At 43.1% G+C, this 26,651-nt stretch overlaps 1 long non-coding RNA gene across 1 annotated transcript; it reads right to left on the reverse strand.

Moving 5' to 3' along the window:
- Positions 1–498: 498 nt before the first annotated feature.
- Positions 499–23,460, reverse strand: LOC116970951. Its single transcript, XR_004411363.1, has 4 exons — positions 22,877–23,460; positions 14,299–14,302; positions 3,839–3,846; positions 499–509 (listed from the first exon to the last, which is right to left on the reverse strand). It is a non-coding gene; the product is annotated as an uncharacterized LOC116970951 (long non-coding RNA).
- Between the last annotated feature and the right edge of the window lie 3,191 nt (positions 23,461–26,651).

Here is a 26,651-nt window from a genome sequence, read left to right on the forward strand (position 1 = left end):
ACACATAATAAAACAATAAAAATAGTCCTGCATGGCATAAAAGCATAATTAAACCATTGAAATCTGTATTTTTTTCATTCGCATGCTCTGTGCAATTCTCTCAAATGTTTTAAATTCCGCGTGGACCTAGTTATTAGTAGAAGCTCTTTATATTTACATGGTAAACGGTAGGCCTCTGGGGAGCATTGTACAGCAGAGGGATCTATGAGTGCAGGTGCATGGTTTCGTGAACGTCGTCGCAGGTTTTATGGCACTTTGGTCTTCTCAGTCAGAGTATTGAGTATAGACGTTGGGAGGTCATGTTGCAGTTGTTTATGATGTTGGAGAGACAGCATTTAGAATATTGTGTTCAGTTCTGGGCACCATGTCATAGGAAAGGTATTGTCAAGCTTGAAAGGGTGCAAAAAAGATTTACGAGGATGTTGTTAGGACTAGAGGGTGTGAGCTACAGGGAGAGGTTGAGTAGGCTGAGTCTCTATTCCTTGGAGCGCAGGAGGATGAGGGGTGATCTTATAGGGGTGTACAAAATTATGAGAGGAATAGATTGGGTAGATGCACAGAGTCTCTTGCCCAGAATAGGGGAATCGAGGACCAGAGGACATAGGTTCAAGGTGAAGGGGAAAAGATTTAATAGGAATCCGAGGGGTAACATCTTCACACAAAGGATGGTGGGTATATGGATCAAGCTGCCAGAGGAGGTAGTTGAAACGACTATACCATCGTTTAAGAAACAGTTCCACGGGTACATGGATAGGACAGGTTTGGAAGGATATGGACCAAGCGTAGGCAAGTGGGACTCGTGTAGCTGGAACATTGTTGGCCGGTGTGGGCGAGTTGGGCCGAAGGGCCTGTTTCCACACTGTATCACTCTATGACTCTATATCACTCTGTTACTCATTCGCATAGTGCTTCTTTGAATTTGCAACAATAGGTGATTGAACGCTGCTGTTCTGCGCAGTGATTCCTGTGTTTAAGAGTATAGATTAGTTAAATGCCCAATCTAATCATAACAGCAGAAGTAATAATATTTTCTTGTCATTTTACCTTTGTCCTTTTTTTAAAATTTCATCTTACAATTTTAAATCAGAATATTTGCTCATATTTTCTGAGTGAACAATTTGATATTATAAGCATTTAAGAAAAGAGATGTAATGTTTTCCCATTTTAATAAGAAGAACAATTCATGAAATGCAGAATTTAAACATCAGTCTGATATGGTGAATACAACTAATAGTTCCCAATGATAATATGTTTTTAATGTGTGTTTCTCACAAGTGGTTTGTACCGAATGAGTCCAACAAATAACTTACTTCATGCCCTAGTAATACTTGCCACATTCTAAGGCAGCCAATATTAAAGTTTTGTTTTTAAAGATCTGGTTAGACATCGTGTTGTAGTTTCCACCCCTTGTTTTATCATTTCTCTTTCACCTGCTCACCACTCTCCTGTCATTCTTTTTTCCAATCCTCTTTCTCCCCTTTTTCTGACCCTGATCCCAACCCAGTGACCCTTTCTAAAGTTAACACCGTGACTTTTACACTTGATTTATGGTGCGCCTGTGAAGGGTCAGGCCTGGTTTTAATGCTGTTATTATCACCACTAATGTCTTTATTGGGCTACTGTGTTTCCAACACAGGAAGTTGACATTAAAAATGCTACTTTTTAAAATTATTTTAAAAGTTTAACTGTTGTCAATAAATGACACTAGTCTTATGCAGAGGATTCGTGCCTGCTGACAAACAGTTGCAAGTGTTTCCCAGAATGTGCTATTTTACATCGCGCTATTAGAATTGAACAGGGGTGTGTATCCGAGGGAAGACTTTAGGAGCTGTTGGCTTGAGATAATCGAACACAACTTTCGAAGCAGTCTCTATATTATGAAAAAAACTTCCAAAACAGTTTTCCTGTTCTCTATTGAAATTTCAATACCCCGCTAGCAAGTCACCACACTAATAATTCAATAACCCAGGTGACCACTAAACTAATTTGGAAGCTTTTAAGATTGTGTTTAAAGGTTTGCCATTTCCCTTCCCGCAGTGACTGTGTGATTTCAATAGTTGCATGTGCACTCACTTCAGGATGCTAAACATTTCTTACAAAAGAGAGAACTACCTTTTCCCCCCTTTTGGACTCCTTGCCTTGCTCTGTTTCTTATTCATTAATTACTCTAAGGGTCTATTTATGTCGTTTACAAAGCCACTTAAACTGCGCACCAATTTAACATATTTATGACCCCGTTTTTCTTTCTTTTCTTGGAGACTGTACGGTGATTGTTCTCCGGACCCGAGGACCCCGGCGCGGCGTAAACGATGAAAGAAGACACATAAAGAAGGAAATGAATGTGTGAATAATGAATACCTTCGAGAAACAACTGGCGCAATTTGCCCCGTGGCCCTGGGGGGTCACTTTAATAGAGTCTCGCCTCAGCCCATTGAGTGCATGAGAGACTATTAAAAAACAAGAGATCATCGGCATAGGTTGATCATTCTGGATCTTGTTTACTTTCATCCGCGTTCAGGCAAAATTATTACGATCACATCTGTAAAAGGAACTGGGAGATTGTTGCGAGATTCTGTTTTTTTGTTTTTTTTTGATGCCGGCTCATAAATCGTGGAGATTGAGTCCCTTTCAAAAGCTCTCCATGGTCTAGTTTCGCTTCTGGGTCACTAAAGGCATTGAAGTTTTAATGGCATGCCACGGCAGATTACACGATACAGCTGTCCCGGCACCGTGAAAATTAAGTTATGCCCCGTGTCAGCAAGTTTTTATTGGCAAAGCGCTGAGAAGTGCGCATCCAGGAGTGGAGGCAGCGCTCTGAGTGCTAACTCACTGTCAGCAATGGAGATGATGGGGGAATCTGAGAGAAATGTGCTCTTTGTTCTGCTCTCACACAGGGGTCTCACCCCATAGACTCTCTCCTATAGACCCAGCCTCTTTATTAAAACACTTCACTCCATCTTCAAGCCACTATACACTACAGGGAACAATCGCCCTGAATCTGGCTCTTCACATCCAGCTGCATTTTCAGACTTGCCTGCTGGTCATGATTTCTGGCTCAAAGCACTCCCCCTACTTAAACTCTCCTTATTCATTACAAGTTTCCCCTTTTTAGGAGAGCAAATCTTTTCAATGTATTTCAATGTATTGCTTGTGTTATGAAAACCAGCATCAAGGTCATTTTGTTAGGCCGGTGCGTGTGTGTCTCCGGATACATTTGTGCGTGTGTCTGGGATCTTTGTAACAGTAACTATACAGTTGTTTGTGGGTGGGGGTGGGGGAAGCATGTTCCGACAGAGGAACTTGACCAAGAAAAAAGATCCAAGTTTCTGAAAGTTGTATTTTGCGTCTCCTGTTTGATTGCAATCCTTGCTCATTCATCGGATTGCTTCAGTTCAATAACCCTAAACAACACCCCACAATGGAGAACGTCAAAGCACAGCAATGTCAAAGTAGCCAGGCTGTGAAATCATTGTTTTGCGCATGGATGAAACAATGTTTTATCAATCAAAGATGCCCGGACGCCAAATACCAAGAACACCTCTGGAGAACCGTGTTAATCATTACATAACTGCTATCAGTTCCCTTCTTTCTTGCAACGAGTTAAAATTGTATTTTTCTCTGCTCTCCTGCCTCCAAACAGTTTACATCCAGTGATTCTGAATATGTCAATCTCTTTAAATGCAAATCCGGTGCCACTTTGTGTAAAAAAAACTTTTGTGGGGTTCAAGTATGTTTACGTTTTCAGCGCGCATGCTGTAATTAATATGTTGTTTCAAAGTCTCTCCCGCTCTACCTGCCTGCCAGTTGTTGACTGGTCCAGTTTGAACCGTTGAGAAACACACAACGCTGTGCAAACTGGAGCAGACCGTTTCAAAATAAAGCCAGCCCTGAAACCCCTATTACTGGCGAAAATTCATTAGGTGCTTCGTGCTGTCAAATGACCATCATTTATCATCACTTAAAGATAAACAAACAGAGAGGTACAAGGACGGGGAGTCCCAAATAAATCTCCCCCTCCTTCAACCTTGACGTCTTCTCCTCCCAGGAGAACAACTGGATCAACATATTTGGGAAAGAAACTCAATAAGCGAAAGCTTGGGCCTGAATTTATAGCACATAATACCTGTCTGCTTGCCCCCTGAACCCATTTCACAGGTCACGGAGCAGCAAAATGACCAATTTAAGAAGTGTTGGGGATCGAAATGTGCTCAATAATTTGATGCACCAGAGACCTCTAACCTCCTGGGTCACAACATTAAAATGTTTATCAGTGCTGTTAGAAACATGGACGTGTTTGTTAACCTGTTTTCAGTAAAGAAGAGGAAATAATCAGCATATGTGGAAAAATATCTTTCGAACTATTGGTTACAATTTGTGATACGTTTGCGTGCATGTGGAATATATTAATTGTGACAAAAACGAGAATGGTGGTTGAGGTTTCGTGCCTGTGTTGAGAATTTGAAAAAAAGAATTGGAATTCAATGCCATGAAAGGGGATTATGAAACCACCAGTGTTCAAAATAAGATAATTGAAATAACATGCCAATTAACCGCCCAGACGACTATCTTTGATTAGATTTATACAGCTCTGTATAGGGCGCTCTGCCATTTAAGATTGCTCTGACGGTGGTGACTGTGAATATATATATAACGAGGACGTTTACTCGTCTGTTAAAATAGTTGTAAAACGGTGACGGAAATAAATTACAGAAAACACCATGAACAATAACACAGACGTGAGCAAGTGAAAGACCCACGGAAACACATAATACTTCAAGGAAATGGCCGACAGCAAACGGATCTGAAGTATCCGTACTATTTCACCTCTGCTTCACGTAGATCTGTCCATTGGCAAATATCCAAAAGAACATGTTCATCATAAGCTTCATCAAACAATGTTTGACTAGGTTTATGACGAAGACATGTCCATAACAGTGATACGCCGATGTTATTCTCGAATTCCAAATCATTGTTAAAACTTGAAATGAAACGTTTCTTCAGCTAATCTATAATCCCCTCGCCCCAACCCCCACCCACGCCACTAACTCTCTTGCTCCAGAAAGTGGAATGCTCCCAGGACACGGGGAGCCGGACACCAACCATTCTAACTGGATTATAAAACCTTTTCTCGTTTCAAAGGTTTGATCTCGACATGTTTTGGATGTGATTAAATCAAAGTGGCAGCTTTGACTTTAAAAAAATGATTCAGAACAGGACATTTTCGAGTCAGTAGAGCAAATGTATATGTTGTGCTTTATTTTTTTAAAGAACTGATGGCATTTCAATGCCCAACATAAATTTACGTATGACTTTTTAAAAAAGAGTAACACGGAGAGAATTTTTCACTACAAATCAAGGAGTTGACGATCTTGCAATTTCGCTACCTGGAAGCAATATAATGACCCGAGGTCCCAAATATTGCATCTGTACTTTTCCCGACCTGGAGTATGTTGTCTTGACCAGTCCGGAGTCGGTGTCTCTTCCAGGGAGAAATGGCGACCGAGTTTTATACGACATCAAAAACAAGGATACATTGTTGATGAGTTTAGTTTTAAAGTAGGATGGAGAGAAGGGAAAGGGAAAGGAGAGACTTGGGCAAAGACAGTGACGGAAATGTTTCCCAATGGCCTAATCTATCAACATGTGAATTTTAGATTATCAACAGTAATCTTGTAAATCTGCACTGATTGAAGTAGAGTAATTTTCGGAAGTTAATAACGATTAATCCTATGATTATTTTTTTACATCTTGCTATTTCTTTATATCTCCTTGGTTAACTGACTATATATGGTGATTTGAGTAATCCTACATGCCCCAAGGCATCTATATAGGGAGACTTTGAGGGAGATTAAGTGTTAATAAATTTTGACATTGAAAAAAAGTTCTTGGCCTTTCAAAACAATAAGAAAGGAACTATATGAATCTAACGGTATCAAGGGTATTAATAGTCATAGCCATTGAAATTCCAAAAGTTCGATTATTGTCAGTGACAAGCAGTTAATCACTGAATGTTCCGGCCAAAACAAACCTTGTACATATCTCATCAAATCATTAGTCATTGCAAATCCCCAAGAGTCGCTTCATCCCAGTAACCAATAAAGGACTTAAAGGCTGGATAGAAGTCGTTGAATTATTATGCGCTTTTTAAATGAAATTCCTCTCCTGCTGAGATCTTCCCTGCCGGTTGTCCATATTTCAGCCTGGGAAACGTTTGGTTCTCTCCTGCCGTTGCCAAACGTTAATTGAAAACATTTAAAGGAAAGTCAGATTGGGGGCGCGCATAGAGAATGCAATTTAGAGTTGAATTCTTGTCCCGTATAAGACTTAGGACATCAGCCACACAAGTGCACACAAAGTGAGCCTTGATTTCTTAAAGGAGCAGTTTTTAACCCAGTGAGCTATTGAAAGAGAGAGCAGGGTTATTTACTCAATGTGTTCATCAGCGACAATTATCACAAACTAAGTGTCGAGTATCTTGACAATGAAGCTGGAATTTTGATAAGGGGTTCCCCTATTTTGTTTATTACAAGGAAGCAATATAAACCAAACTATGTGTAATTGCGCTGGCGGAATAGAAAATAGAGCATAAGAAATTGTCACTAATGACTATGACGGTCTCATTTAGTTACAATTTCATTTTTCTTTAACCATATGCATTTTCCCTTCCTCCCCATCCCCAGCCAAACTGGAAATGTTAAACAAATATATATGCATAGAACATAGAACAGTACAGCACAAGGATGGGCCTTTTGGTCCACAATGTCTATGCCCAACAAGAGGCCTAGTTAAACTGATTTTATATTTATATTAAATCTGGACATCAGACAAGTCCTATGTTTACAGAGTCATAGAGTCATAAAGTGATACTGTGTGAAAACACGTACTTCAACCTAACTTGCCCTCACCAGCCAACATGTCCCAGCTATACTAGTTGCACCTGCCTGCATTTGGTCCATATCCCTCCAAATCTGTCCTATCCGTGCACCTGTCTAACTGCTGCTTAAATGTTGGGATAGTCCCAGCCTCAACTACCTCCTCTGGCAGCTTGTTCCATACATTCACCACCCGTTGTGTGAAAAAGTTACCCCTCGGATTCCTATTAAATCTTTTCCCATTCACCTTAAGCCTGTGTCCTCTGGTCCTTGATTCACCTACTCTGGGCAAGAGACTGTACATCTACCCAATCTTTTCCTCTCATGATTTCATACACCTGCATAAGATTACCCCTCATCCTCCTGTGCTCAAGGAATAGAGTCCCAGCCTATTCAACCTTTGCCTATAGCTCAGACTCTCTAGTCCTGGCAACATCCTCATAAATATTCTCTGTACCATTTCCAGCTTGACAACATCTTTCCTATAACACAGTGCCTAGAATTGAACACAATCATGAGCCCAATCTAATTGGACTGCTGCATTCCTTCTAGTGAAAGTACTTTCCGCACGTTATTTGGGATATAGTGTCAGGATACGATGACCATAAAGGACATGCCATACTTTTTCAAGTTCTGGACGGTGTGTGACTTGGGGAGACAGTGGGTGTGACCTGCAAACGGGGTAATGCTCCCATATGCATGCTGCACTTCTTCTCCTTGGTGGTGAGTGTCATGAATTTGGGAAGTGCTATTTAAATAACCAAGGTGAGTAATTACATGTGCATTTAATAGTTGGTACAGCATCACGTAAGGCATCAAAAGTTCAGGAATTATGTTGTGATTGTATATAATAAATAATATAAGCTATGATTGTATTGAATGGTGGAGCAGGCTTAAAGGGATGAATGGCCTGTTCCTGTTCTCCTGTATCACTGATAGTGCACATTGCATGAACATTTGTCCTGTGCTATTGCTTTGGAGAAAGACATGAAGCCAATGGAACTTGGAACAGATAATGGAGATGTCTTGAGGACAGTCCATATTACGGTGGAGGAGGTTCTGGACTTCCTAAGGCATGTAAAGGTAGCTTCCCAGCTGTTATCAGACAACTGAATAATCCTACCACAACTAAGAGAGTAATGCTGAACTACTTTGGTGACCCTCGGGCGATCCTTGATCGGACATTGCTGACTTTACCTTGCACTAAATGTTATGCCCATATCATGATTCTGTACACACTAAATGGCTTGATTGTAATCATGTATTGTCTATTTGCTGAGTGGATAGCATGCAACAAAAGCTTTTCACTGGGCCACAGTACACGTGACAATAAACTAAACTGAACAGTCTAAATTTCCCAGGCCTGATCAGTTTATCCAAGGACACTGTGGGAAGCTGGAGAAGAAATTGCAGAGAGCTGAGAATCGTCGTTAGACACAAGTGAGGTGAAATGACTGGAGGGTGGCTAACGTTGTGCCTCTATTTAAGAAGAGCTGTAAGGTAAAGCTTGGGAACTATCAACCAGAGCCTAATATCTGTGGTATGTAAGTTACTGGAGAGGATTCTGAGGTATAAGATATATATGCATTTGGATAGACAGAGGCTGATTACGAATAGTCAGAATGGTCTTGAGGTGGGAGATCGTGTCTCACAAATTTGATTGAGTTTTTAAAAAAAGTAACCAAAAAGGTATGAAGGCAAGGCCATAGACATTCTCTACATGAAATTCAGCAAGGACTTTGAAAAGATTCCGTATGGTTGGCTGCTCAGGAAGATTAGATCACAAAAATTTACAAGGCACGATTAGTAAGTGTGTAGATGAGGTGGTATGTAAGTGGTATTGTAAACAATGTAGATGGTTATCAAAAATTACAGCAGGATCTTGATCAGCTGGTCAAGTGGACTGAGAAATGGCAAGTGGAATTTAATGTGGACAATATGAGGCGCTGCATTTTGGATTGTCAAACCAGGCTAGGACCTTCATAGTGAATGGCAGGGTCATAGGGAGGGTTGTAGAGCACAGGGATGTCAGAATACATGTACATAGTTCCATGAAAGTGACATCACAGGTAGATAGGGTGGTGATTAAGTATTTTAGTACTTTGGTCTTCACTGGTCGGGTGTTGAGTATAACAGGTGGGATATTATGTGACAGTCGTACAGGATTTTGGTGAAGCCGCATTTGGAGTATTCAAGTTAAAGTTCAAGTTCAAGTTACATTTATTGTCACATACACCAATTGGTGCAGTGAAATTTGAGTTACCTTGCAGCTCACAAATAAAATAAAATGAACACAACATTATAGAATTTAACATGAACATCCCTCACAGCGGAATCAACGTTTCCCACTATGAGGGAAGGCAATAAAGTTCAGTCCTCTTCCCCTTGTTCACTCGTGGTCGGGGACTCTTTGTGCCCTCTGCAATCGCCGCAATTGTGGCCCGATGTTTCAGGCCCTCTCACCGGAACTCCGACGTCGGAACGGAAGAACACTCTCAGCGGTTTGGAGTTCCGAATTGGCCACATCTCGCCGGAGACTGTGACTCCCAAAGTCCACAGGCCGAGCTGGGCGGAGCTCCATCACTGGCGATCCTCAGCGAAAGATCCCAGACCTCCACGATGTTAAAGTCAGCGCCGCCCACGGCTGGAAGCTCCACAGACCACAGTTCCACGCTGTTAAAGTCGGCAGGCCCTCCGGAGCTCCAACTCAGCGATCCCCGGTAAGGCATCACCCGCTCCGTGATGCAATTTAGTGCTGTGCTGGTGCTGAACCTCTGGCAGGAAAGGTCGCGCCAATCCAGATGGTAGGCCGCAAGGGGCGAAGATGCGGCTCGGAGAAAAGATGCATCCTCGACCAGGTAGTGACTGGGAAACAGTTTTCCCCTTCCCCTCCCCCCACCCCCCACATAAAAAAAGACTAAAAGACCTCCAAAGACAAACTTTAAGACAGATTGAAAATAACAGAAAGGGTGAAAGGACAGACAGCTGCTGGTGAGGCTGCCACACTCAATGGCGCCTCCACTCGGAATTGTGTTCTGCTTTGGTCACCTTGCTATAGGCAGGGTGTTATTAAGCTGGAGTTCAGAGAAGATTTACAAGGATATTGTCAGGCCCTGAGCTATAGGCGGAGATTGGGCAAGCTAGGACATTATTCCTTGGAGCGCAGGAGATTAAGGGGAGATCTTATGGATATGTATAAAATGATAAGGGGAATTGATTCAATAGGAACTTGAATGGCAATTTTTTCACTCAGAGGGTGGTAGGTTAATGGAATGGCGAGACGAGGTATTTGAGACAGGTACTATAACAACATTTAAACTGCACTGGGATAAGTAAATGGATAAAAAGGTTTAGGGGGATATTGGCCAAATGAAGGCAAATGGGACTAGCTTAGATCGGCATCTTGGTCGGCATAGACGAGTTGGGCCAAAGGGCCTGTTTCCGTGCTGTATGACTCTAAGATTCTATGACTATGTCGGCCTTGACATCATCCTCACCACCAATGGGTTAGATTATTTGCAGAGCAGTTTGAAGTGACACGTTTTGGAAGGGATAGCGAGAAGCAATATGAAATAAATGGTTTAATCATGACTCAAATAAAATACTTTAAGATAGCAGAAATGTTGAGAAAGGCGCTGACAAATCATATGGGATTTATATATAAGAGGTATGGGAAATTATAAATCATTGGTTAGTTCTCAGCTGGAGTATTGTTCTTTCATGGTACCTCACTTCCAGGGACTCCAGCACAAAGGTCCAGGCCAGTACTTCACTGTAGTTCTCAAGATTGGTTTCATTGTCACAAGGGGAGTCTGTTCGATGTAACATTACACTGAGAATCCATCTCTCCTCTCATGTGGACAGAAAGGAAGCTCTTTTAGCCAACAGTTGTCTCCCAATCAAAATTATATTAAGAAATTGGTTCAGCGTTTGGGAAAAATATTGGCTTTTCCTTGCATTAGTATATTTCTCAGCAAGTTCACATTAGCTGCCCACTATTTATTTCTAATTTCCTGACTGTGCTCAAACATTGGATTCCTTATTGAGTTCAGTAGTGAAGTGTACATTTTGTAGCACTTCCATAACAATTACACTGGGGAATCTGCCCAGTGTGTTTTGTTAAATGTGTTCAGGTGTTTTAACTCTTGTGTGTTTTTACATGTTTTAAATTTGTTTTTCACTTCTAATTTTTATGTTGACCTGTTTGATTTTTAGCGATTTTTGTTTTAATTAGTTTGAATATTTTTGAATCCATTTGCTGTTTTTTTTACCAGTGAAAAGGTTCCACTCGAATTCCAACCTCTCCCCATGTGAGAGAGGGTGGAATGAGAGTGGGGCTTGAACCGGAATGATCACAAAATGACCCATTTATAGTGTTGGACCTTTACTATTTGGGATTTGGTCAAACTTGTTTAATATGTTCAAGCTGTTAGATGTGAATTACATTGGTATATGCTATTGTAATGTATATCAGTGGCTGGTGTAGATGATTTGCCAATGGCCAAAGACTACCCAATGCCTGGTCTTATCGCTGCAGTTTCATTGTTTATTTTTGCATAAATGACAGGTATTTCTCCGTGTAAAGTGTATATGCACAATATATGGTGCACAATAGTTAAAGTCTCTCCCAAAGTGTTGTTTGCACACCAATACATCAATGTGACATTCTGTGCATCAAAGACTTTCTAAGCCATAGAATTTGAGGCTTGCAAATTTGATTAACGCTCAAAAAGTTGCACATTCTTTCTCTCAGAAGAGGAATACCAATAGAAGGAAAATGTTTCCTCACCAGTAGCTTATACATTAGAGTTATAGCGTCATACAGCGTTGAAACAGGCCCTTTGGTCCAACTTGCTCATGCCGATCAACATGCCCCATCTACACGTCCCACCTGCCTGCGTTTGGCCCATATCCCTCTAAACATATTCTATCCATGTACCTATCAAAATGCTTCTTAAACATTGTGATAGTACCATATTCTGACATCTAAGAGAAATATTATTTGCATTATTGAGCATTTAAATACGTAATAACAGAATTTTCTTGGAAGCAAATAACATTCAACCCCGTGCTATTTTTTTCTTCATATCTTTGGCAAATCTGCTGGACTTAGAGATTGAAGTGACTGGTTTAGTTTTCAGTACTAAATACTCCTGATCTATCGCATATGCTTGATTCTATTCTGATCAACATCAGTTGTACCTGAAACAATGTCATTTCTGAAATTTCTGAAATGTTAGTATCAGTACTGATAGGATTTATGGGATCCTGGAGTCATCACACCCGGATGTAACACATCACATTCACTATTTCCTTCCACATCTCAAAGACCTGCTGGTACATTAATTGGCTAGTGAAATTGTCCCTGGTGTAGCTGGGTGGCAGGTGAATGAGAGAAAGATGTTTTTGGGGAAACAAGTAGGGGATTGAGTGTTCAAGAAGGAACTGCAGATGCTGGAAGATCGAAGGTACACAAAAATGCTGGAGAAACTCAGCAGGTGCAGCAGCATCTATGGAGCGAAGGAAATAGGCGACGTTTGAGATTGATCTGATTATTCTGGGAGCTGGTAATGGACTTGATGGGCTGAATGATGTATTGTTTTCCTTGCATGGGAAACTCACCCTTTACACAAAATTAAGGCAAGGTTCTGGAAAAAAAAGAGCTCCTGACGTCCATGCAGAACCAATGTTCAACATTGGAAGAATGTATAGATTAAAGCTTTATATTTTGCTTGTTGCTTAGGCTTGCAGTTTTTGCTGGCCCATGGTAATTATGTCGTACCAAGAAGAGGTGGAAGTTCCTTAATACTGGTATAGGTGTATCACTAACATTGTTGATTTAACTGATTTGAACTCATTGTGCCAGCCTCTTTTATACTGATATGCCGTACTAGCCCAAACCCGTTGCTGTACCTTCACCTTTGGTACACTGTCCATTTGCAAAAAGCTTGTGCATGGGGTAGGGAGAGATGGTATGGAGTTATTGAAGATATATTTGGTAAATGCATTGCAAAACCATTAAAGAACAGCTCAAACACCTCAACCACACTTTAAGCATTCAGCATGCCTTCTGCATAAATGCCTAGGCAATGTACTTAAGTTTTGTTACACTGCAGAGCTGCCTGGAAGAGGCAACAACTCGCAAAGCAAAGCAATAGCTCACTTTTGTTTAACACTTTAAATACAGTAAAATATCCAGAGGCTCCATAATGGAATAATATAAAAAAGGGGTTTGAACCACTTTATAATATGTTAGATTAGACAATCAGGATCATCATCAAAGTTAGTTTTTGAAGGGTGTTTTAAAGGTAGAGAAAGAAATAAAGAGATGGAAGGTTCAGGAAGAAAATTCCTAAGTTAGCTGGATACCAATGATAAAGTGATGAAAGTCACGAATAAGCAAGAAACCAGAAGCACAGGAGAATGGATACCACATCAGGTAGTAATACTGGAATAAGTTGGTAGAAGGATCTGTGAAAGGATGCAAACTTTAAATGGAAGCATTGTTGGATCAAGAGCCAATATGGGTCAACAAACAGAGGGATTATAAGACTTGGTGTGAGATTGAATATGTGTGCAGTGTCTTGGATGAGTTTAAACGTCAGGAGGATACAAGGTGGGATGCTCACGAGGAGGGAAATAAAATAATCAACTCTGAAAGTGACAAAGGAATGCTTAATTGTATTAAGAAGGTCTCGACCCAAAACGTCACCCATTCCTTCTCTCCAGAGATGCTGCCTGTCCTGCTGAGTTACTCCAGCTTTTTTTGTCTGTCTTCGATTCAAACCAGCATCTGCAGTTCCTCCCTACACATAATTGTAATGGATTATTTTGCAGTGTGGGTGTGGTTGAGTTCAGCTGTAAATGAGTTTGCTACTTATTACAATACATTTGGTCCATGCCAGCTCCCATTACTCAATTCTGCAATTAATTATACCAAGGGGGTAATTTACACCAGGCAGTTGAGTTACCAGCACATTTTTGGAATAAGAAAGGAAACCAGATGACCTGGTAGAAAAGAACATAGAAACATTGAGCACGTGCAAACAATTTACAGACAGCACCCATCATCAGGATTGAACCCAGATCCATGGAGCTCTGAGGTAGCAGCACCAATCACTGCACCACCGTGTCACTTGCTAGCAGGGACCTGGATGGAGATATTGTAATGGTAATGGAATGCCCATGTTAGATTTCACAACATGCAACACCTCACATTTCCCTGTATTCAATTCCACCATTCCTCAGCCCACCTGGCCAACCAATCAAGATCCTTCTGCAATTTTTCACAACCATCTTCACTATCTGCAATACCACACACTTTTATATCATCAGCAAACTTGCTAATCTTGCCATGTACATTCTCATCCAAATCATTGATATAGATGACAAACAGTAATGTGCCCAGCACCGAACCCTGATGCACACCACTAGTCACAGGCCTCCTGCCCCAGAAGCAACCTTCCACCTGTGCTTCCTTACATGAAGCCAATTTTCAATCCATTCAGCTATCTCTCCTTGGATCCCATGCAATCTAACCTTCCAGAGCAGCCTACCATCTGGAACCTTGTCGAATGCTTTGCTGAAGTCCATATATACAACATCTACAGCTCTGCCCTCATCAACCTTTTTGGTCACATCCTCAAAAAACTCAATCATATTTGTGAGACAAGACCTTCCACGTACAACCCCATGCTGACTATCTCTACTCAGCCCTTTTCCAGCTAAATGCATGTATATCCTATCCACAGAATATTCTCTAGTAACTTTCCAACTACAGATGTTAAGCTCACTAGTTACCAGCATTTTCCCTGCAGCCATCCTTGAGTAGAAGCACAACATTTGCTGCCCTCTTGTCTTCTGGCACCTCTCCTGTATTTAATGACAACTCATAAATTTCAACTAGGGCTCCCACATTTTCCTCTCTGGTTTCCCAAAATGTCCTTGGATATATTTAATGAGGCCCGGGTGATTCATCTACCTTCATACACTATAGTACCTTCAGCATTTCTTCGACCATAATACTAACTGCTCACAAGACTCTTCCATTGACTGCCCCTAGTTCCTTCATCCACCTGCCTTTCTTCACAGTAAAAACAGAGGAGAAATACTCATTGAGGACCTTGCCCAGCTTCTGTGGTTCCACAGAAGGGATCTTCCATAGAGGGATCTCACTCTATCTAGTTATCCTTTTTTCCTTTTATGTATTTATAACATCTCATGAGAATGTCCTTACTGCTATCTGCCATAGCTATCTCCTGGCCCCCTTTTGCCCTTTTGATCACCTTTTTTAGTTTGCTCAGTTCCCGAAATTGTTCCAGGGATACACTCCCAGCTGCCTATACCTGCATCCTTCATATTCTTGACCAATGCCTCAATTTCCCTCATGATCCAAGCTTCCTTACGGTTGCCTGCCTCACTCTTCACTCTAACAGGGATGTGCATATCCTGAGCTCATGTCAGCACACTTTTAAAAACATCACACTTGGCTGATGTTCTTTTCCCTTCAGTCTTGGCTCTTCAAAAAAAGTATTAGAGCCTGAATTGTATTGGAATATGTAAATAGTGTTCACTCCCACAAAATGCATGATCATTACTTTTTGCAAATTATTTGCATGCTTACAAAGCTTTATACTTCACAGTTAAAATACTCTGTGGTTGACATTCATAAAATAGATGGTTGATGAATTTTCATGACCTAGGGATTATAATTAAGAAGCATCCATCGACACCTTTTTGTGATTACGATGCAAAAGTATACATAAATATTTGCATTTAAAAGAGGTTGGCTGCCACATTTCTTTTTGCAACAGTGTATGCTAATCCAGCTGATGACATGAATTTATCCTATGGAAAGTGACTGCAGTGTAGAATCTGAAAATGTTGGTGATGTTTAGTGTGAATGGCATACTGAATATGGAAGACTGGACATATGAAATGCCATATTGCATTTACAAACTCCATTCTTATACTTTTGTTTCCTGAGCCAGTGATGGAATTTAAGGTTAATAACTTTTATCCACTCGGGAATAAGGATCAGTCTTGTTGGTGAACTTAACAATTCTTGCCAATTTCTGTTTATCATTGTCAGGGATTGACTAATGCACCAATTAAATCATCAAGAATGCCGTTGAATGCAAAAAAGGAAAACATGCTTCCCTATTTGTTCCATGCATCTGTGAACTTTTCCAACTTCCTTCATTCCTCCGAGCCAAGGCTCAAATTATACATAGAGTACCCACAATTTTCTGGAATACACACGAGACAAAATTTAATTTATACGATACGATAAACTAGACTTGACATACACAAATAACCCTTTCTAATGTGCAACAACTATCATTAATTAGACAATAGACAATAGACAATAGGTGCAGGAGTAGGCCATTCGGCCCTTCGAGCCAGCACCGCCATTCAATATGATCATGGCTGATCATCCCCAATCAGTACTCCGTTCCTGACTTCTCCCCATATCCCCTGACTCCGCTATTTTTAAGAGCCCTATCTAGCTCTCTCTTGAAAGCATCCAGAGAACCTGCCTCCACCACCCTCTGAGGCAGAGAATTCCACAGACTCACAACTCTCTGTAAGAAAAAGTGTTTCCTCGTCTCTGTTCTAAATAGCTTACTCCTTATTCTAAACTGTGGCCCCTGGTTCTGGACTCCCCCAACATCGGGAACATGTTTCCTGCCTCTAGAGTGTCCAAACCCTTAAAAATCTTATATGTTCCAATGAGATATGATAAAACTATTGATCCCCGGGGGGAAATTGTCCTGCCGACAGTCTCAGCACACAAGGTACACAAAAACTTGAAATTAAAAGTGAAAACAAAAAGAAAAAAACAAGCGACTGTTGGCTGGCTGCCATGTGCACAGCACCTTCACCCAAACAAATGTAGACACAAACAAACAAACCCTTATGGATGCTTCATCAACTTCGTAGATATTTTTTCAAGTTATGCAAAGTTATAGCGATAACTATCCCAATTTAGCACAGATGGTATGTGCTATAGGGTGGCACAGTGGCAGGGCGGTAGAGTTGCTGCCTTAGAGCGCGAGAGAACCGGATTCGATCCTGACTACAGGATCGCATGGGTTTTCTCCGGATGCTCCGGTTTCCTCCCACACTCCAAAGACATACAGGTTTGAGTAATGAGGAAGGGTTAGCTAGCAGTCTTGTTGTGTGTGGCCTCTTGGGCAAGAGTGACTATAATATGGTTGAGTTCTTCATTAGGATGGAGAGTGACATAGTTAATTCAGAAACAAGGTTTCTGAACTTAAAGAAAGGTAACTTTGAGGGTATGAGACGTGAATTGGCCACGATAGACTGGCAATTGATTCTTAAAGGGTTGACGGTGGATATGGAATGGAAGGCATTTAAAGACCGCATGGATGAACAACAACAATTGTTCATCCCAGTTTGGCAAAATAATAAATCAGGGAAGGTAGTGCATCCGTGGATAACAAGGGAAATCAGGGATAGTATCAAAACAAAAGATGAAGCATACAAATTAGCCAGAAAAATCAGCCTACCAGAGGACTGGGAGAAATTCAGAGTTCAGCAGAGGAGGACAACTTGCTTAATTAGGAAAGGGAAAATAGATTAGCAAAGAAAACTGGCAGGGAACATAAAAACTGTCTGCAAAATCTTTTATAGATATGTGAAGAGAAAAAGATTAGTTAAAACAAATGTAGGTCCCTTGCAGTCAGAAACAGGTGAATTGATCATGGGGAACAAGGACATGGCAGACCAATTGAATAACTATTTTGGTTCTGTCTTCACTAAGGAAGATAAATAATCTGCCGGAAATAGCAGAGGACCGGGGGTCAAATGAGATGGAGGAACTGAGTGAAATCCAGGTTAGTCGGGAAGAGGTGTTTGGTAAATTGAATGGATTAAAGGCCGATAAATCCCCAGGGCCAGATAGGCTGCATCCCAGAGTGCTTAAGGAAGTAGCCCCAGAAATAGTGGATGCATTAGTGATAATTTTTCAAAACTCTTTAGATTCTGGAGTAGTACCTGAGGATTGGAGGGTAGCTAATGTAACCCCACTTTTTAAAAAAGGAGGGAGAGAGAAAATGGGGAATTACAGACCAGTTAGTCTAACATCGGTAATGGGGGAAATGCTAGAGTCAGTTATTAAAGATGGGATAGCAGCACATTTGGAAAGTGGTGAAATCATTGGACAAAGTCAGCATGGATTTATGAAAGGTAAATCATGTCCGACGAATCTTATAGAATTTTTCGAGGATAGAACGGTTGGGGGGAGGGACTCAAATAGAGAAAGCTAGTAGACAGTGTGTGAGGCAGGAGGCAGAGAAGGAAAGCACTCAGACCCAACATGTAGGGGGGAAAGAAGAAAACAATAATAAACAGAGAATAAGAGGTGGTGAGGTTCTTAAATGGGTGAGCAGAGAGACAGAGGGGTGTAAAATGGGGGTGGAAGCAATAGGTAGCAAGGTGAAAAGTAAAAGTGGCAGGCAGACAAATCCAGGGCAAAAATCAAAAAGGGCCACTTTTCAACATAATTGTAAAAGGGGTAAGAGCTTTGTAAAAACAAGCCTGAAGGCTTTGTGTCTCAATGCAAGGAGCATTTGTAATAAGGTGGATGAGTTGAATATGCAGATCGCTATTAATGATTATGATATAGTTGGGATCACGGAGACATGGCTCCAGGGTGACCAAGGCTGGGAGCTGAACATCCAGGGATATTCAATATTCAGGAGGGATAGACAGAAAGGAAAAGGAGGTGGGGTAGCGTTGCTGGTTAGAGAGGAGATTAACGCAATGGAAATGAAGGACGTTAGCTTGGAGGATGTGGAATCGGTATGGATAGAGCTGCGAAACACTAAGGGGCAGAAAACACTAGTGGGTGTTGTGTACAGGCCACCTAACAGTAATAGTGAAGTTGGGGATGGCATCAAACAGGAAATAAGAAATGCGTGCAACAAAGGTAAAACAGTTAATACGGGTGACTTCAATCTACATATAGATTGGGTGAATCAAATTGGCAGGGGTTCTGAGGAAGAGGATTTCTTGGAATGTATGCGGGATAGTTTTCTAAACCAACATGTAGAGGAACCAACGAGAGAGCAGGCTATTCTAGACTGGGTATTGAGTAATGAGGAAGGGTTAGTTAGCAGTCTTGTTGTGCGTGCCCCCTTGGGCAAGAGTGAACATAATATGGTTGAGTTCTTCATTGGGATGGAGAGTGACGTTGTTAATTCAGAAACAATGGTTCTGAACTTAAAGAAAGGTAACTTTGAGGGTATGAGACGTGAATTGGCCAAGATTGACTGGCAATTAATTCTAAAAGGGTTGACGGTGGATATGCAATGGAAGGCATTTAAAGACTGCATGGATGAACTACAAAAATTGTTCATCCCAGTTTGGCAAAAGAATAAATCAGGGAGGGTAGTGCATCCGTGGATAACAAGGGAAATCAGGGATAGTATCAAAGCAAAAGATGAAGCATACAAATTAGCCAGAAAAAGCAGCATACCAGAGGACTGGGAGAAATTCAGAGACCAGCAGAGGAGGACAAAGTGCTTAATTAGGAAAGGGAAAATAGATTATGAAAGAAAACTGGCAGGGAACATAAAAACTGACTGCAAAGGTTTTTATAGATATGTGAAGAGAAAGAGATTAGTTAAAACAAATGTAGGTCCTTTGCAGTCAGAAGCAGGTGAATTGATTATGGAGAACAAGGATATGGCAGACCAATTGAATAACTACTTTGGTTCCGTCTTCACTAAGGAAGACATAAATAATCTGCCGGAAATAGCAGGGGACCGCGGGTCAAAGGAGATGGAGGAACTGAGTGAAATCCAGGTTAGTCGGGAAGTGGTGTTGGGTAAATTGAATGGATTAAAGGCCAATAAATCCCCAGGGCCAGATAGGCTGCATCCCAGAGTACTTAAGGAAGTAGCTCCAGAAATAGTGGATGCATTAGTGATAATTTTTCAAAACTCTTTAGATTCTGGAGTAGTTCCTGAGGGTTGGAGGGTAGCTAACGTAACCTCACTTTATAAGAAGGGAGGGAGAGAGAAAACGGGGAATTACAGACCAGTTAGTCTAACATCGGTAGTGGGGAAACTGCTAAAGTCAGTTATTAAAGATGGGATAGCAGCACATTTGGAAAGTGGTGAAATCATTGGACAAAGTCAGCATGGATTTACGAAAGGTAAATCATGTCTGACGAATCTTATAGAATTTTTCGAGGATGTAACTAGTGGAGTGGATAGGGGAGAACCAGTGGATGTGTTGTATCTGGACTTTCAGAAGGCTTTCGACAAGGTCCCACATAAGAGATTAGTCTACAAACTTAAAGCACACGGTATTGGGGGTTCAGTATTGATGTGGATAGAGAACTGGCTGGCAAACAGGAAGCAAAGAGTAGGAGTAAACGGGTCCTTTTCACAATGGCAGGCAGTGACTAGTGGGGTACCGCAAGGCTCAGTGCTGGGACCCCAGCTATTTACAATATATATTAATGATCTGGATGAGGGAATTGAAGGCAACATCTCCAAGTTTGCGGATGACACTAAGCTGGGGGGCAGTGTTAGCTGTGAGGAGGATGCTAGGAGACTGCAAGGAGACTTGGATAGGCTGGGTGAGTGGGCAAATGTTCGGCAGATGCAGTATAATGTGGATAAATGTGAGGTTATCCACTTTGGTGGCAAAAACAGGAAAGCAGACTATTACCTAAATGGTGGCCGATTAGGAAAAGGGGAGATGCAACGAGACCTGGGTGTCATGGTACACCAGTCATTGAAAGTAGGCATGCAGGTGCAGCAGGCAGTGAAGAAAGCGAATAATAATAATAATAATGGATGGGATTTATATAGCGCCTTTCTAATACTCAAGGCGCTTTACATCGCATTATTCATTCACTCCTCAGTCACACTCGGTGGTGGTAAGCTACTTCTGTAGCCACAGCTGCCCTGGGGCAGACTGACGGAAGCGTGGCTGCCAATCTGCGCCTATGGCCCCTCCGACCACCACCAATCACTCACACACATTCACACACAGGCAAAGGTGGGTGAAGTGTCTTGCCCAAGGACACAATGACAGTATGCACTCCAAGCGGGATTCGAACCGGCTACCTTCCGGTCGCCAGCCGAACACTTAGCCCATTGTGCCATCTGTCGTCCCAATTGCGCCATCTGTCGTCCCGGTATGTTAGCTTTCATAGCAAAAGGATTTGAGTATAGGAACAGGGAGGTTCTACTGCAGTTGTACAGAGTCTTGGTGAGACCACACCTGGAGTATTGCGTACAGTTTTGGTCTCCAAATCTGAGGAAGGACATTATTGCCATAGAGGGAGTGCAGAGAAGGTTCACCAGACTGATTCCTGGGATGTCAGGACTTTCATATGAAGAAAGACTGGATAGACTCGGCCTATACTCGCTAGAATTTAGGAGACTGAGGGGGGGATCTCATAGAAACTTTCAAAATTCTTAAGGGGTTGGACAGGCTAGATGCAGGAAGATTGTTCCCGATGTTGGGGAAGTCGAGGACAAGGGGTCACAGCTTAAGGATAAGGGGGAAATCCTTTAAGACCGAGATGAGAAAAACATTTTTCACACAGAGATTGGTGAATCTCTGGAACTCTCTGCCACAGAGGGTAGTTGAGGCCAGTTCATTGGCTATATTTAAGAGGGAGTTAGATGTGGCCCTTGTGGCTAAAGGGATCAGGGGGTATGGAGAGAAGGCAGGTACGGGATACTGAGTTGGATGATCAGCCATGATCAGATTGAATGGTGGTGCAGGCTCGAAGGGCCGAATGGCCTACTCCTGCACCTATTTTCTATGTATCTATGTATCTATGGCGGCGCTGGATTAACAGCTGTGGCCCACCTGCAGTCCGTCTGGTTTTTTTTCTTTCTTTTTGTTCCTTTGTCTTGTTTTAGTTAATTTTGTTTTATTAAGTTGTGTATGTGTGTGGGTGGGGTGGGAGAAACATGTTTTGGTCTCTTCCTTCGGGGGATGCGACTTTTTTTTCTGTCGTTTTCCCCGTCCCCATCTCCGTCTGCTCCGAGGCCGTCAGCGGCGGCGGCAGCGGCAGCGGAGACCCGACTCGGCCCCGGAGCTGTGGCGGCGGCGGCAGCAGCAGCGGCAGAGGAGACCCGACTCGGCCCCGGAGCTGTGGCAGCGGCAGCAGCAGCGGAGACCCGACTCGGCCCCGAAGCTGTGGCGGTGGCAGCAGCAGCAGCGGCAGCGGAGACCCGACTCGGCCCCGAAGCTGTGGCGGTGGCAGCAGCAGCAGCGGCAGCGGAGACCCGACTCGGCCCCGAAGCTGTGGCGGCGGCAGCAGCAGCGGCAGCGGAGACCCAACTCGGCCCCGAAGCTGTAGCGGCTGCAGCGGCAGTGGAGACCCGACTCGGCCCCGAAGCTGTGGCGGTGGCAGCAGCAGCGGCAGTGGAGACCCGACTCGGCCCCGGAGCTGTAGCGGAGGCAGCGGCAGCGGAGACCCGACTCGACCTTAGAGCTGTGGCGGCGGCAGCGGTAGCGGCAACGGAGACCCGACTCGGCACCGGAACCGTGGCGGCGGCAGCGGATTCCCGACTCGGCCTCGGAGCTGTGGCGGCGGCAGCGACCACCCGCGTAGTTTGAACCGGCCCGTTCGCAGAGCACGGTTGAGCCGCGGGATTTATCATCACCCGGTGGGGTCACAACATCTGGAGCCTGGATCGCCTCGGCGCAGGGGGAGAACAAAGAGGGAAGAGACAGAGACTTTAAGATTTTGCCTTCCACCACAGTGAGGAGGTGTTTGGTGAACTCACTGTGGTGGATGTTAAATTTGTGTTGATTGTGTGTTTTTGTCATTTTTTATTATATGTATGACTGCAGGGAAACGAAATTTCGGAAAGGCCTGAATGACACTAAACAAATCTAATCTAATCTAAAAAATCTAATCTAGAGTGGATAAGGGAGAACCAGTGGATGTGTTAAATTTCAGAAGGCTTTCGACAAGGTCCCACATAAGAGATTAGTATGCAAACTTGTATGGGGCAAGAATTATCTTGTAATTCCTTTTATTCTATTACCAGAATAAGCATATTTAGTGAGTTTAATAATGTTTAATTACTGTTTTTTGTTGCATTGTTATGCCTAGAACAGACTGGTTCATCATGTGTGATAAATGTATAGTATGTCCTGTAGAGGGCGCTCCTTGTTTATATTGCTGGCCATGTGCTGTAAAAACAAAATGGTGCCACAGATTCAGAGTGAGAATCATAGAAGCTAGCTGTGGAGTCACACGGTTTTCTTACCGTGTCGGACTGTGTTTTACCGTGTTTTAACATCCCTGACCGTGCATGTAAGTTTTGGACATGTTTGGAAATAAATCAGTGTTTGTTTAATTTAACCACGGAGTCAAGTGGATCACTGGAATTATGGTACATCGGTACGACTCGCGTAGGCTGTGATTAGCAGTTAGTACATTCTGCCGTAACATTAGTAAGAAAACCTGCTCCTCGTGGTCTACTCCTTTAGATTGGAAATGTACTTCGGAGCCCCTGGATTTGGAACACAAGGCAAGGATTTGGAAAAAAAGTGAGTGCACTAACAGCTTTCTGCTTTTCTGGTGGTTTTCCTTTCTGTGGCTACTTTAAGAGACACTGTGGTATTTTGCTGTGTAGCTAACAGCGGCTAACAAAGAGAAATGGCAAATCTTTAATCATGGAGGTTGATGAAGATTCTGCTACATTGGACAAACGACAAGTGAAAGCTACAGCTGCAGCTATGGAAGACACACTACAAAGGAAAATCAGTTCAAGGAAAGCTAAGTTGGGCCAAATTACTATGAAAAAGAATGAGATACTGCATTTGATGGATGATGATGGCAATTTGGAGATGATTAAGAGCAAGTTGATTGGGGAGTTTAATCACCTCTTTGGAGAGTTTTGTGAGCTGAATCTCTCTGTTAAAAGGCTATTTCAGCAGATTGTGTCAGAAGAAGACATGAACAATGGTTTGAACCAAAGGCGAAAGCATTTGGAGATTTCATCGAACAAGTTAACACTTGGATTATAGATGTCCATAGCCGTTTGGAGGAAGCAAAGAAAGTCAACGAGAATGTCTCTCCTTCAGACAGCGTATCAGTGGCAAGCATCTAGGAAGTCTAATAGGTCTAAGGCAAGTTTTTCTTCAACCTCTTCAGCATCCTCTGCTTCCAGTGCACAATTGAAAGCAGAGATGGAAAAGGCTGCTCTGTTGGCATGGGCAGCAGCATTGAAACAACGACAGGCTTTGGAGGGACAAGAAGCTAAGCTTAAAATAGAAAAGGAAAAGGTTGCTATGTCGGCATGGGCAGCAGCATTGAAACCATGACAGGCTTTGGAGGGACAAGAAGCTAAGCTTAAAGCGGAAAAGGAAGAGCTTGATATTCGGACTGCTTTAGCTGCTGCAGACGCTAAGCTCAATGTTTTACAGATGTTTGAAGGATCAAATGCTTCACAAAATGATGATGAACACACTGAGTCACATGAGAATCAGCCAGCTGTGAGAAGTGAAACGAACAATCCTGGAGGGGCCGTCTCATTCGTGGCAATCCAAAATGTGGATACTGAGATTCAAGACAACACAAGTACTGAACATAATCCTTTGCCACTCTCCAATAACACCGCTCAGCCAAATCACTCAGCTACACCTGATGTAGGAAATCCTGGTTCACCAGAGACTTTGTTCACTGTGATGCAACGTCAAAATGATATTCCTACTTTAGCCCTCGCGCTCTTCCTCCTCCTTTTTCCTTTCTTCTCCCCGCCTCCCCCCACCCCCTATCAGTCTGAAGAAGGGTTTCGGCCCGAAACGTTGCCTATCTCCTTCGCTCCATAGATGCTGCTGCACCCGCTGTGTTTCTCCAACATTTTTGTGTACCGTCAAAATGATATTACAGAGTTCCTGGTAAGGCAAATAAGTCTTTCTTCTCTACCACCATAAAACATTCCCATCTTCAAAGGGGATCCATTGAAATACAGACTCTTTATCAGGGCATTCCAACATGGTGTGGAGAGTAAGACAGAGAGCAGCAAAGATCGACTCTACTTCATGGAACAATAAAACCAGCGGCCACCAAGGGAAGTGGCGGCGCTGTGATACAGCTGCGGCTCGCCTGCAGTCTGTCTGTTTTTACTTTTTATGTTGTTTTTTTTTTTGTCTAGTTTAGTAATTTTTTTGGTTATTAGGTGGTGTTATGTGTGTGGGGGGAGGGTGAAACAGAGCTTTCTGTCTCTCCCTTCGGGGGAATGCGACTTTTTGTCGTATCCCCCTTCTCTTCCCCCATCTGCGCTGAGGCCTAATGGCGGAGCTGGCGGCCTCCAACCTGCGACCGACCTCGAGGATCCGGAGGTAGAGCCAGCCAGGACTCACCAACGCGAGGCTGGCCGTCTTCGAGCTGTGGCGACGTCCGGGTAGCGGCACGACTCGGCGCTCCGGTGAGGGCGAACGGTGCGGGGCTGAGACACTCCTGTGCGGCCGGCACGGCTACCGGCTGGAAGGCGCTCCCGTGTGAGCAGCCCGGTGCGGGGCTGAGACGCTGCCGTGCGGGCGGACCGGCTCCCGGCTGGAAGGTGCTCTCGTGGGGGCAGCCCGGTGCGGGGCTGAGACGCTGCCTTGTGGGCAGCCCGGTGCGGAGCGGAGACGGCGGCTGAGGCGGCGTTCTGGCGGCGGCGACCTGGATCCGGGGCTCGGCCGCGGGCCAATGGAGGACACAACAGCTGCGGGCATCTTCGACCATCCCCCGGGCCGCGTAGCTTGAACCGGCCCGTTCGCGGAGCTCGGTTGAGCCGCGGGACTGACTTACCATCGCCCGGTGGGGTATCGCCTCGGCGCAGAGGGAGAAGAGGAGGGAAGAGACAGTAACTCTAAGATTTTTGCCTCCATCACAGTGAGGAGGTGTTTGGTGAACTCACTGTGGTGGATGTTAATTTGTGTTTATTGTGTTTTGTTATTATTACATGTATGGCTGCAGGCAACAGCATTTCGTTCAGACCGAAAGGTCTGAATGACAAATAAAGGATTCAAAAAATACGGAGTTGTCTACATATGGATCCAGATCAGGGTTACAAGGAGTCAAAGAAACTCTTAAAGGAACATTTCGGAAATGAATATAAGATTTCTGTGGCCTACATAAATAAGGCTTTAAACTGGTCTACAATCAAGGCAGAAGATGGTGAAGCTCTTAATGCACTCGGCCTCTTCCTCACCAGCTGCTGCAATGTAATGATAGATATAGAGTATATTGAGGAGTTAGATAATGTTGCCAATGTGCGAGCTATTGTCAACAAGCTTCCATATAAGTTGAAGGAGAGGTGGAGAAGCATAGCCTTTGATATTCAGGAGAACAAGGCACGAAGACCAAAGTTCAAAGACCTGGTTAAGTTTATTAACACACAGGCTAAGGTGGCATTATATCCTTTGTTTGGAGATATAAAGGACAACAGCAAGGGTCAAGCCAAGTATCCAGTAAACCTTGTGTCAGAAAGGAAGAGTGTTAAGACAATGTTACATCAGTGAACAACCAAGCTGGTGTAAGCACAGAGATTAGGCCAAACAAGAAGGCTGCTACCGGCTCTGTCAGTGCTTTCACCAAGCCCTGTCTCTTCTGCCAGGGTGAACACAGCATGGAACAATATAAGAAAATTAGAAAATCTCTTCACAAAGAGAAATTAGACTTTCTCCATGGAAAAGGACTATGCTTCAGTTGCTTGAAACAGGGGCATATGAGCAAGTTTTGTCAAGAGAAACTAAACTGTGAAGTGTGTTCACTTATAC

The sequence above is a fragment of the Amblyraja radiata genome, chromosome 3 (assembly GCF_010909765.2).
Source record: "Amblyraja radiata isolate CabotCenter1 chromosome 3, sAmbRad1.1.pri, whole genome shotgun sequence".
NCBI classification, from domain to species: Eukaryota; Metazoa; Chordata; class Chondrichthyes; order Rajiformes; family Rajidae; genus Amblyraja; species Amblyraja radiata.